The 13,270-nt window shown below is 44.1% G+C and overlaps 1 protein-coding gene and 1 pseudogene across 2 annotated transcripts in view; both read left to right on the top strand.

Annotated features, from left to right (window-relative positions):
• Window positions 1–13,270, top strand: part of Syt1 (Synaptotagmin 1) — a 181,074-nt gene that overhangs the window by 15,350 nt on the left and 152,454 nt on the right. The gene's annotated exons all lie outside the window — the stretch shown is intronic.
• On the top strand, window positions 11,532–11,713 carry LOC126546436 (U2 spliceosomal RNA; annotated as a pseudogene).

Here is a 13,270-nt window from a genome sequence, read left to right as displayed (position 1 = left end):
CCGCTGTTCCGTCCGGGAGCTACGCAGCCCGAGTCCGTATCAAATATCCTCGCTGCCTTCCTATTTGCTGCTTGAACCATGCTTAAACTGACGAGTTTTACGGCACGTGGTTTTATTTTTATGTCACCACACGCGCCGGAAGCATTGCAGAAATCATGCACGGTATTCAGTTCTTTCTCAACAAAAGATTCTGCTGCATGCGCTAAAAAGTCAATAAAACATACCAGGACTCCATACAACTAGATTTGCGAGAGAACAGATATTGTACGCCCTTTCACCGAAGATGACGAGCGTATTTGGGACTTTGTAATCAAAAGATCAGATTTTCTGAGCTGTTGTTCACGTATGAAATGCCGTGCACTTTATGCAAATACCATTTTATCTAGGTAATCGGCTAGCGCTATATCAGCTTGAAAACGCTTAGCAGTGCCGTTCTTCGTGGCTTCTTCATGCCGTTCTTCTGTGAAGGGTTTAAATGTTCGCTCTTACTGCGTTGCATAATACATTAAGTTCTCTAAATCTATCGCAGTCATGCGATATAGTTTGCAGAGTGGACTACTTATACTTCGAAAGAAGCTAAAATTGTCCTTCCTAGGTTCTAACCGTGAGGTTTCCGGCTGTAATATACAAATATTCTTAAAATAATACCTTATCATTTTTCAATGCAGGTAAATTCAGTGCCGCATTTCTGTGTTTTACGGAATGTAGGCGTGCTTCCGGCATACCTGTATCGTGCTTTGCTCAACTCCAGTGAGGAATAATTTCGCTTTTTCCTTGAAACCAGAATTAACACTCACGTGTCAAGCTTCGAGCGCTGAAAATTGCTTGCACATTGCCTGAACAAAAGGTGCAAAACCACGACTCCTTCGAGAGCTAATTATACACCGGTACTAAGTTATAGACTGGGATTCGACGAAATATTAAAAAAAGAACGTTATGAAGGGCACCATATCTAGCTGATGTAATACAGCACATGTGGATTGGCAAATGCCATTATTCCCTGATAGATTGAGAATTATTCCTCCTTAGTAAAATACATTCTGATTTGTGCGGAATCTAACTGATTAGCGAAATCACGGAAGCAAATCAAATAAGAAGCTGGGGCAGATCATGCTCTTGTTTCACCTGTCTGGCGCTTTTCGGCGAAACTTAGCTGACGTTTCTACATGTGAATGACAGCAGACACACGGCCGTTATAATAGATTAGAATTTTCATATATCACTATTTCATGTGGGCTCGTTTAAAAATGAACACTTGTTAGTAGTAGCCGGCACGTTTCTACCATTCTTTTTTTCTCTCCTCGCCCAGCTTAGTGCCTTTAAAGTCGCAATAATTATTTCATCGTTCAACTCACCAATCATGGCTACAAGTCTTGGAAACGTCAACCTCTATGAAACAACTCCGCGTCCAGTCAGCGTCGTGTTCCCGAATGTATCTTCTTTATGTAGGCTCACTACAGAACGGAGAAGGAGCATTTCTGCAACACATCAGTGATTTGCCATTTAGCATCACTTTAGCTAAAACACGAGTGAATTAAATCCTTGAACACTGCACGTATGCAAACGATGAGACCTCCTGGAACAATCTACACGAAAAGGGGTTACATTACTTGCCTTTGTTCTTAAACACAATGCTTCTTTCAATGACTACAGTTATAATTTTTCAGAAGATATATAGGTAGTTCCACAATAATTTTATCGAATTCCCTTCCTCTGAACATTTTCACATGCAGCGGTCAGAATTCACGTTATGAAAACAAAATGATATTTTACGTACCATAGCCCTGTTCTCATTATCGCAGATGTCTCATTCCATACTGTAATCGCTATTATTGTGTTTAACGTTCGATGATCCTACATACCCCCGTTCCGAAAACTAACTAGTGTATGTATAACATGGTTAACTTTAGCGACATAAATGTTTTTGTGCCATATCGTTGTTAATAACTGAGCACCTTTCATTTTAGTTTTCTCGTTGTATTGTGTTCCGTTGTATTGCATAACGTGTACTCAAGATTTCCCTCATGCAATGCCCTCGGGCCTTTAGAGAGAAATCAATAAAGTGAAATCAAATGAAATATGCAATATTTTGCAAAAAACATAAAGTGCAACACCATGTCAAGAAGAAATGTACATATCCAAAAAATACACATTGATGCATCTACACCCACTAAGACTGCCCAGTTTAGATCAGTAGTGAATGAATTAGTGAACGGAGGAATGAATGAATTATATAATAATGAGCTCCTGTGTTGAACAAGGGCGAAAAGCAGTATATTTATCTGTTTACCTATTGGCGCTTTTTAAATGTAAGCGTTTAAAAAACAAAAGATGTCAAAATTTCGGAAAACATGGTGCAATCTGTTTAATCTGTCACGCCCACTGGTTTAGCGAAAGAGCCTGCCCTAATTAACTCGATCGCTGCTCGCACCGTTGTTTAATGCAGCGTGTTTACAACAATGCTATTTCGCAAGGGTTCAGTGTGTGATCTCGATTCTCCCGATGAAGATGTTAATTCATACAATAGTAATTGCTGGCATTGTTACTATTAAGAGGCGCCCTTAATTACATGTTCATTGTGTGCTCGTGTTAATGTAGCATTGTATTTGTCGTATTGAGAGTGCGACATTCAAGTGTCCAATATCTTCTTTGTGAAAATTTCGGTTTTGTGAATGTTTCTGCTATGTGAACTCTTCTGTTACGCGAACATTTATTTTTATCACAGTACTGAGGCTTAGTCCGGGAATGTTCGTTCATGTGTTATTGTCCAGTCGAGAGTCCAGTTTTGTGATTGTTCACACTTTTCTGACGATAACTGTCATGTAAGAAAACAGGAGTAGGCGGCGCCACACTAAGGCACCAACCTCTCCATAAATACATTTAATAAAAAAAATGAGCTTCTTTCATTCTCGACCGTTGTCGCTGTAAATCTATTTGCATCTGTGCATAGAGCACATCCTGGGCAATCCAGATTCAATATAAATGGTTCTGTGCCGCTTCTGTTCGATAAATGTCTGTTCGTTAAAGAAACCGACACTGCCATGGAAAGATTTCACGGTGCCATCGCTATCCTTGTTTTTATCTCCCTTTCGGCGATAGAAGCAGGATGAACTTGGCGGTTACAGCGACAAATTGTACCATATATTCCGAGTAACGATTGTCAGGTTTTCCGGAGTTTTTAAAATATCGCCTGTGGCAGATAGCATAATTCTGGCCCTCGAGCGGAGTTGTTCGAAGCGGCGGACATTACTTCGACGAGAAGTCGAATCACATATTGAGCTAGCTAACGCAATTTCACTAATTACCTGCTCAAATAGTTTATGGCCTCCCTATCTATCGCCATCTGAGAAAACTCACCAGGAATCCTTCAGCATGTCAGCAAGCATTCTTGTAAAGGACGCATGATATCTCAAGCTGTGGGCAGCGAGGCACAAGCAAGGCTTTTGTGCAGCCTAGGGCAACGATTACGCAAGCGCGTTGCGCAGGTAAGCCATCTTTTAATGCATCGAAACTCTCATCTGATGAAACTCGAAGCTCTCCAGCGTCGCTCTTACGTAACCTCTTGTTTGCTGTTCGGCCTGGGAGCTACGCAGCCAGAGTCCGTATCAAATCTCCCCGCCGCCTTCTTATTTTCTGCTGGAACCGTGCCTAAATTGACGAGATTTTGTTGTAGAAGATTAAAAGATTAAATGTTGGATTATATACAATTATAATTTTTAAAGAGAAATATAGGCACTTTCACAATAACTTTATGGAATTCCCTTCCACTTCACGTCGTCACAGGCAGCGATCAAAATTCACGTTGTGAAATATGAAATGATATTTTACGTAACATACCCGTGTTCTCATTGTCGCTGATGTCTCATTCTATTCTGTAATCACTATTATTGTGTTTATCGTTCGATGAACCCACGTACCCGCCTTGCAAAAACTGACGAGCGTATGTACAACATGGTTAACTTTAGCCTCACTATAGTGTTTTGTGTCATATTGTTGTTAATGACTGACAGCTTCTTATTTTATTTTTTTCATTGTATTGTGCTCCGTTGTATTGCAGAACATGTACTCAAGAATGCCTTTATGCAATGCCCTCGGGCCTTTAGGGAGAAATCAATAAAGTGAAATCAAAAGAAATATCCAATATTTTCAAATAACGTATAGGGCACCACCCTGTTAAGCAAAAAAACAAACGTACCGATCCACAAAAAAAAAACTTACAAATTGATGCATCTATACCCACTAAGACTACACAGTCTCGTTCACGAATGAATAAATAAATGATCGTACGAATGAATGAATGAATAAATGAATGAATGAATGAATGAATGAATGAATGAATGAATGAATGAATGAATGAATGAATGAATGAGCGAGCTCCGCTGTTGAACCAGAGCGACTGACAGACAGACAGACAGACAGACAGACAGACAGACAGACAGACAGACAGACAGACAGACAGACAGACAGACAGACAGACAACGAACTTTTATTTAATCCTGAGGAGCTACTGTTAGGCCTTTGTTGCCGCTGGCCGCACCCACGTAGGGGACAGAACGCCGTGACGCTCCGCCCTTTCCTGGGCCCTCTGGATAGCCTGGGTTTGATCTTGGAGTACCGTGCTTCTGATGGCCTCCTCCCATTCGGCTTCGCTGGAGAGGAAGTCGTTAGGCAATGCGGGACATCGCCAGAGCGAAATGCAGTATTTTTATCTGTTTACCGATTGGCGCTTTATAAACGTCGGCGTTTAAAAAACACAAGATGCCCAGATGTGGCAGAACATTGTACAATCTGCTTAATCTGTCCCGCACTCTCGTTTATCCAAATAGCCTGCCCTAATTAAGTCGATCGCTGTTCACACTGTTGTTTAATGCATCCTGTTTACAACAAGCTATTTTGGAAGAGTGCCCTCTGTGGTCCCAATTACCCCGACCAAAATAAGCCTGCTTCATTATTGACCGTCGTCGCTGTAAATCTACCTGCATTAGTGCATAGAGCGCATTCCGGGCAGTCCAGGTTCAATATAAATCGTTCTGTGCCGCTTCTGCTCGATAAATGTCTATTCGTTTAAGCAATGGACACTGGAAAGGTTGCAGGATGCCGTCGCTATCCTTGTTTTTATCTTCCTTTCGCCGATAGAAGCAGGGTGAACTTGTCCGTGACAGCGAGAGATTGTACCATATATACCGAGTAATAATTTTTGAGTTAGGCGACGAAGTGTCTACTTCGGTTTATGAAGGAGACGGGCTTGGAAAAGTGACTGTGACAGTGATGTCACGTACAGCGCAAGAGTGACAGACTGTAACCAACGATGTGTGTGCCGTGTTATGTGCTCTCTATCTCTTCTCCCCGTCTTTCATCCCCCCCATCCCGCTCCCATGTGTAGGGTAGCAAACCGGTTAAGCTAAACTGGTTAACCTCCCTGCCTTCCTTCTCCACTTTTTCCTTCCTGCCTTGAGTTTGGCGGAATTCTTTAAATATCGCCTGTGGCAGATAGCATAATTCGTCCTTGAGCAGAGTTGTTTAAAGCGGCGGACATTACTTGGAAGAGAAATCGAAGCACATATTCAGCTATCTGACGCAAGTTCACTAATTACTTACTTAAATATTTTACGGCGGATATCACAATTTACCAATTGTAGCCGGCGTCCTGTAAAACATATCCACTTAGACTGAATTTTTCAGAATGACCCGGATTTCAAGATACTCAGTGCCGAAGCGTGCAACCAATTACGGAGGGTTCCCGCTATTTTTGTGCTTTGTGCATAGAGAAGTTTTTGTTAAAAAAGCTAGCGGCACAGCAGTGCATTTTTACCGCTAGTATGATGGCGCATATCTAGAAACCGACGCCAACATCAAAATTCGTTCAAAGTGGCCATGCTTTGCAATCTCACCGGATACAATTCATCAATTCCAGTATGTGCCTAAAGAAAGTTAGAGGTTAATTAGTGAATCACCTCAATTAGTTGATGGTGTGTTTCGATTTGTGGCGCATGTCCGCCTTTTTGAATAATCCCCCTGACGGACTATAATTATGTCACCCGTCGGTCACAAGCTACCTTCAGAATTTCAACAAAACTTTTGAATAATAGCCCCTTATTTACACCTAGCTAAGGCATGGCCCCAACGCCACTTATAGTCCGCATAATTGCTATCACAACAATAATAAACTTCCGGGATCATGAAATTATTTCTCCGTGGCTGATACAGTGCTTTTTTTTTTTGAGGAGTGCACTCGAAACATGGTCAGTCGATAGCACAAAGTTAACTACTGCAGGGCATGCTAAATCACTGAACTACAAGACCCATTCAAGTTTACACGAGGTGAAAGTGTGTGCTAGCTTTGCTTGCAGTTTGCGTGTCACTGTGTTGTATTCATCGAGGCTTAGCATGCTGGTATTTCCAAATATGTATTCCACCACCTATTCAAGTCACTCAACCTAAGTTCACACAATTTTTCGGAAAGGAAGCGGTGTATTCAAACATCAATTAAAATCGCCACACCGATTCTGGCCTTTAGGCCTCTCTGACTGCAGCTGCTTGATTTGCCCGCGCCTAGGCAACATTAGGCTAGCACTTGAAGCTGCAATACCACGAAACAACCGCACCCGTTGCTTATCAGCCATCTACGCAAAGAAAACGTGTTTTAAACTTAGCTCAACGTACGAGGTGTCCTTTTTACTTTCCAAATAAAATAAATGCGTCTCATGCGCCAAGCACCGAAGATAAATAGTATACGTGTGATATACGCGAGAGAAGTTTGTACATTTGTGATTAGCTGCAGATAACAACTGCCGAAACTCGGCCGGCTTTTATTTTGCCCCACTACTGCGCCTCGCCGTTTATTTCCCACTCTATTTCTGCGAGGAAAACCGGAAGCTGGCAAGATCCCGTAAATAGTTAGTTCAATTGCGCTGTCCACGAGCTAAGACCAAAGGGATCTAGTCTCGTGACTGTGTCTTACTGCATCTCCGGATGGCCGCTTCGGAGCGCTCTAGACCGCTCTCGCGGGCGGCGTTTTCTTCGGCTGGTTGAACGAGAGTGCTCGCCTTGCGTTCGGCTGGTTCTCTGCGATCCTTCTCTTCCGTCTTCGAGGGCTCTGGGGCGCTCCGAGCCACGTCGTCGGAGCGATCGTTGAGACTGAAGCGTTTCCCGCAACGTCATCACAACACAGCGTAGTTGCTGTTAGCGACGGTCCACCGCAACCTATCGGCAACCTAGACCACTGCACACTGGCTTCTGGACGAACGCTCGTCCCACCGGCGCGTCAGCCGGTTTTAAAGCGAAAGCTTTACTGGCCGCGAATTTGCGATTTCGCCGTGGCCGTGCTCCGAGGAGACACATGACGTCACACCACGTTCCTCGTCGTTGCGTTCGCCTCCGCTTGCTTCACCAGCTGCGTCGCATGCCCGTTTACATGTCAGAGGACTGAAAAGGAGAGTTCGCGTGCGCCGCAACCACAGTTCAGGCGGCAGTATGAATGGCGACAATTCTGATAAGCAGGAGGAGGCCTGGAATCGACATCGGAACGAGATGAAGAGCAAACGGATCGCCCAGGAAACAGACGAACAGCGCGCCGAACGACTGGATAAACGCCGCAACATAGCTAGACAACCAGACTAACCTGAACTTGCAATCAAGATTAACCAAGGCTAACCATGCTATGCCTTAGCTTTCGCTACGTATATCCTGGCGTAGCCGAGCTAAGCCACTGCCAATTTCTTTCCGGCAGCGCCAGGAGCTGTTGATAGGCGAAACAGCGGACGTTGGCAGTAGTCACGTGGCTTCGCATCCGCCATTTTCTCCACCGAGAGCGAGTGACACGTTCGGCTCGCGGGCTTGTCCTTCACCTCTGAATTCGTGGAACGCCGGACCGGCCCGACTCTGCTTCGGGGGATCGAGGCCACCAGTCGAAGATGCCATTAGTCTAGCAGGGCATCACACCGACAACGAGAACTCACAATTGACATACGGTTGTGAAACATTCGCATAAATATCAGACGTATACATATTGCAAGAAGTCACACAAAAACGGTTCGTAATGCTAAGGAATTGTTCAGGGGAAAAAGAAACAGATGTTTCCAGCGCATGCTACTGATATATTGATAACGGAAAAGGTAATAACTCAGCCGTGGTAGCATATTGTTTACAAAGCCTCAGGCTGGGAGAAAAGCCAATGGAGAAATACAGTACCAGCCATGCTATACGGCATTATTTTAATGCAAATATCGCCTTCCATCCGGGGATGTTAGAAAAAAGAAAAGCTTCAAGATGTATACTCATGGATCATAAGGTCGAGTTTGTTTGTTTGGGGCTATAGCAGTAACATTTGTTATTTGTAGTACTTTTACTTAAAATACATATCTTCACGAGCATTTCGCGGGGGATCAACTATTTTCAATCGTGAAATTTTGCTCAGAGGCACCTAGGTATACGTCTATGCTATTTAAAAGTAGGCAATCCCCATGATCCAAAACTTTCTTGCAGATGGTTTTTCATGCTGGGAGCTCTTCGTTCTTGCCAACTGTTATAGTGGTCTCATACTATAGTACGTCAATAGGGCAGACCCATTTCTATGGAATCCCGCAAGGTGGACGAAGGTTCGTGAAAGCAAAAGTTGTCATCCACCCAAATGTAGCATGCTGTTACGAAGGAAGCCCCTACGGGCTTCCTTCGAACATCATCAGTATTCGAACCTTGCAGCATCGCTTTCCGTTTCCGCTCCGTAAAACCGTTAGCACCGGGTTCGAATCCCAGAACCAGGATCAATTTCTCCTCAACTTCGAAGCTTTCTTTCTGAGAAACACGTGCGGATTTCTTTCGTAACATCATGCTACTTTCGGGTGGATGTCAATTTTATTCGTTTTATAGTGCGTCAAATATAATAACGACAAATACGAAGTATAATAAACAAACAAACGACTAAACAAATCGGTAAGAAACTCAGTAACATAAATTACAGCACTAGTCTCACGTCCTTGATGCCGCAGGCATTCACTTGGTACGCTATACAAGTTTAAACTTTGAACTTGCAGGCGGTTCGGACCAGATATGACTGCAGACTATGCAAGCTTTACTTGTTTTGAAGCAGTTGGCACGCTTAAAAAAAAAATAGATAAACTACGCCTGCCTGCCACTGCAACATTTCACCATGCTAAATCGATGCAGACAAACAATATATTTATGTAATTCTGATGAATTTCTACATGCAGTCCGTGCACTTTAAGTACCATAGCTCGACAATCACTTTATCGCTTACTCTTTGCGGGTGATTTCAATATAATATTATTTCCCGCCTCAAGTCGACTCTACGGACCATGCAGCAGGTGCAAACTATAATATGAAAGGTACGATATATATTACTAACACGCTTTAGTCCGACTTTTTTAGACGGCCCCATCGCATAGAGCATAGGTTATTATAGCATTATGTTTTCTCGTTATTACTGCATGGAAGAACGCATAAACATAGTATTTCAACTCCTTTCCATCCGCATACAAACTTGCAGTTCTTACCTTGTGCATTTGTGACTGTTTACTATAAAAATAAATAATAAAATTACCACTTTTTAAAATTTCAATACGTCTGTTTAGGCCGCAGTGTGAATACATCTTAAGACAGGAATATATGTATTTTTCTTAAGCGGAAAAGGACACTGTAAAAATTTGAAAGCATCACACGAAATCGTATTTTTATCGACACCATGTGTAGCGTCAACTGGGTTCTTATTCGCACATTAGCCTCTTGGAGAGCGAGCGGTGAATTATGCATGCCTTTAGCATATACCGCGACATTTTCTACACATGCGTCATTTGACGTCAGGGCCGATGACTCACAAGCTGTGCTTTTGAGTGTCGAACTTTGTTGCACATTCGATGCAATTCTCGTATTTGAGTTCTCTGGCGACTGCTTTTTCTCTCATGAGAAGGCTTCCGTCGTAGGCGTTGTGTTGGTGAGTGTTTATTTATCGATTCATTTATTTCACGTACTTCTCCGCAGGGAATCTTACACGGCACTGCAGAAAAAAAAAAAGTTAAATATACGAGTAAACTTAAGCATGGAGCAGTTTGTAGCGCTAACCAACGCAGACAGTAGAAAAACGCGCGGAACACATGTTGCTCTTCTTGTGTTTTTGTCCGTTAGAGCTAAATACTGTTTGAACATGACTAACAAACTCGTCCATATTTCCACCCCGACGGCCCTCCCTCCAAACTTCGGTAATGTTGAGTAAATCTATAACAGCACATCGAGTATTGAAAAAAAAAAAAAAACTGAAACAGGAAGCAGCGACTTTTTTGGGTAAATGTGAGCTTCACCTAGGCATATCCTATCTAGACACGTGGGGAGAGAGAAATAACTTTACTCGTCATGCAGTTCACGGAATTTCATCAGGTTTGTAGCGCTCAAAATGAAATGTTAAAACCAAACGACGTTGTAAGCAGAATCTGAAATATCCGCTTGACAATTAACTGCGTATTCAGAAATAAAAAAACGATACTACAATTTTATCTAAGCTCTGAACTCAAACGAGAGCCATTCTGCCCTATGAAGGTGCATGACCTGTGCATCTGGGGCCCCTTAATGGCGAACTGTACATTGCCGTGCGTCAAACCCCGTGTGCACATAAATGGGAGACGAGGCGGACCCACCGTGGGAATGATGGGAAGCGCCTGGACTTGTCTGATCTTCGCGCATGTGGATTCAGACGTTCTTGTGGCTCTGTTTATTACGCTTTATATGCCTTCATTGTCGTAGGCTTCAAAGCAATCTATGCTCTTCGAAGTGCGGAAGACGCTGTGAACACGCACAATGGCCACTAATTACAACGACTTATCTTGTCGAGGTGGCCAAATCGAAACGCGCCAAGCGTCTGAAGCCACTGGCGTGCCCGCGATAAATTCATAAGGGCGTTTCACATCGCTTGTCGATGCATGCGTCCGTAGCGTAATGGTTTCAATATCAGGCTTCTGTGCTAGAGGTCCTGCGCTCGAATCCTGCTGTCGGACAGCTTTAATAATGTTTATTTAATTACTTATTGCGCAGTAGATCGTTGAAAATTACGAGTTTACAAAGTCACGAAGCCATTTGAAGCCAGAAGGACGAAGTTTAGGCAAATCCATGTACTTCCCGTAATTCCCATACTGGGTCAACTGCCCCCGTGGCAGCTCCCGTAGACACCAGGGCCAGAGTTGGCTCTAGTAATGATTGCACGAAACTCTATGGCCAAGGTGGTCGTGCGTTGGTCGACGTCCCGCAGTGCGGCAATGGCTGTGAGGCCACCCGAAAACAACAAGCGGTCACACACAACAAAGGCCACACCAAACTGGTTCCCCACAAACTCCTTGTGAAACTTGGCCGTTGTTCGGTGGAGCGTTCCAAGTTTGCGGGATCGGGGCCACATGAATGGTTCGCATTTGTTTCCGCCTCGCGGTCCTGCTGCGCATGCTTATGGGACCGCAACCACGAGAGAGTGGAAGGAAAGGGAATACGCAAGCACCTGGAAAGCCCACAATGAGAGGGCGGTGCTAACGTAGACATCACCGACGCGGGTCAAAGTGTGGTATCTGTAATTATGAACCTAACATCTGAGACAGGTTGTACTTGAACCTGAGATTTGAAGCTTATTTTCGCAAGTCGGCGGAGTGCTTCAAGCCTACTTCACCTACGCTGGGGATTGGCCTGGTATTGCACTATCTGCGGGATCGGCTCACATTTTTGGTTTACGGACATCAATCTGCTGGAAACTATCCATATAGAGCCTCACTGTAAAAAGTTCGTGCGTCTCCAGATTCTCAAAGAGGCAGTTCACACGAATTTAACATCGGTTTTTGATGAAGAGTTACGCATTTGCAAACCTCGAACATGACCTTGCTTTTGAATTTCTTTTCTTTAATATATTTTTGGAGATTGCCACTTTTCCGTGGTAATCTAGAGACAATGCGACTTAAATAAAAAAATCTTAATTTCTAATGACGGTACAAATTTGTTTTATTCGCCTAAATGCGATAAATTTCATTGAAATCAATGAGTGGTTGTCGAGCATTTCTATGTTTTATGTGTATTTGTATAGGTAACTCGGTGTTAACGCCAAAGCAATGCCGGCGCTTCGCCCGCGCGTTCGATTCGTCCCGTTCCTGAACTGTGACCAACACATACAGCTGAAGTCAAAAGATTGTGGGACGCGGGACTTGTAGACAAGCAAAACATTTTCTTAGCCTGGACAGCCTGCATTTCAGATTTGCCACCTCTATTCGTTTACGCAACCAACATAATGCTACACTGTTTTGCTAGCCGCAAGCTGAAATTCTGATTTTTCGGGGAACCCGCATCCCGCAAGCTTTCGACGCCAACTGCCCCAACCATGCCCAAGGTAGCACTCTTGCTCTTTATGCATAGCGTACACTGCACTTAGTAGAGTTCGTGCTCTTAAAAATACCTTCTTACGCTGAAGATGTTCATAAGAACTTGCGATGGCTAATGGTGTGAGCGGCAACGGAAGAAGAGGCCAGCCGATGACTGGCAGTAACTGCAAGCGAAAAGCGTTCTGAATTTGGTCCAAGCCTCGCACGCAAGGTCGATCGACGTCTCACGCGGTCGCAGCAAGCGGTCCCTGCATGCGCGGGCCGGGGCAAATGCGGCCAACCAAGGCAAATATGTAGGCCACTCAACTGGCACCCCCTCGCGTCCGTGTAAACTTCCCGGGACAGGGACGCGACGACCCGCTTTCGGGCCAACGTCCACCAACCAGCGCACCCCATTTAAGGCACTAGCACAACTGTTAGTTTTGAATCGTTTGTTTTCCTCTTTTATCTTTCTTTTGCGCCGTCTTCGCCTAGGTACATTTTTTGTCAGTTTTGCGCTTACCCATTGCGATAAACTTTCGGATTACGCACGCCCGTGAGATTAGCCAACCGAATGCCACATCGCTCCTCTGTTTTCGATGGTGGACGAGCCTCTAACACTTGCACGGTTGGCGTAGAAGGTACAAGAAAAAAAGACAGAAGGGATACCAATATAGAAAGAGCAGAGGGCTATGTGCACATAATGCACGGTGGCACAAAAAGGGAAGACGGGGGGAAAACGGCTACCAGTTAGTGGAGGTCGAATGGGGAGCTTTCGGGGATTTGTGCTCTGACAACCAGCGCCTCCTTCGTGCCGACAGGGATTGGTTCTTCTTTGCTTCCTTTTCTTATTACGAGCATACTTTCTTTTTTTTTTCAGTCTCGACCTATCCGCGCCTTTTCTCCCGCAGCATGCAGTCGAGACTGCGCCG

This window comes from Dermacentor andersoni, chromosome 10 (assembly GCF_023375885.2).
Source record: "Dermacentor andersoni chromosome 10, qqDerAnde1_hic_scaffold, whole genome shotgun sequence".
In the NCBI taxonomy this organism is placed as follows: Eukaryota; Metazoa; Arthropoda; class Arachnida; order Ixodida; family Ixodidae; genus Dermacentor; species Dermacentor andersoni.
The sequence above is the reverse complement of the archived record's forward strand: the minus strand, read 5'-3'. Positions and strand labels throughout refer to the sequence as shown.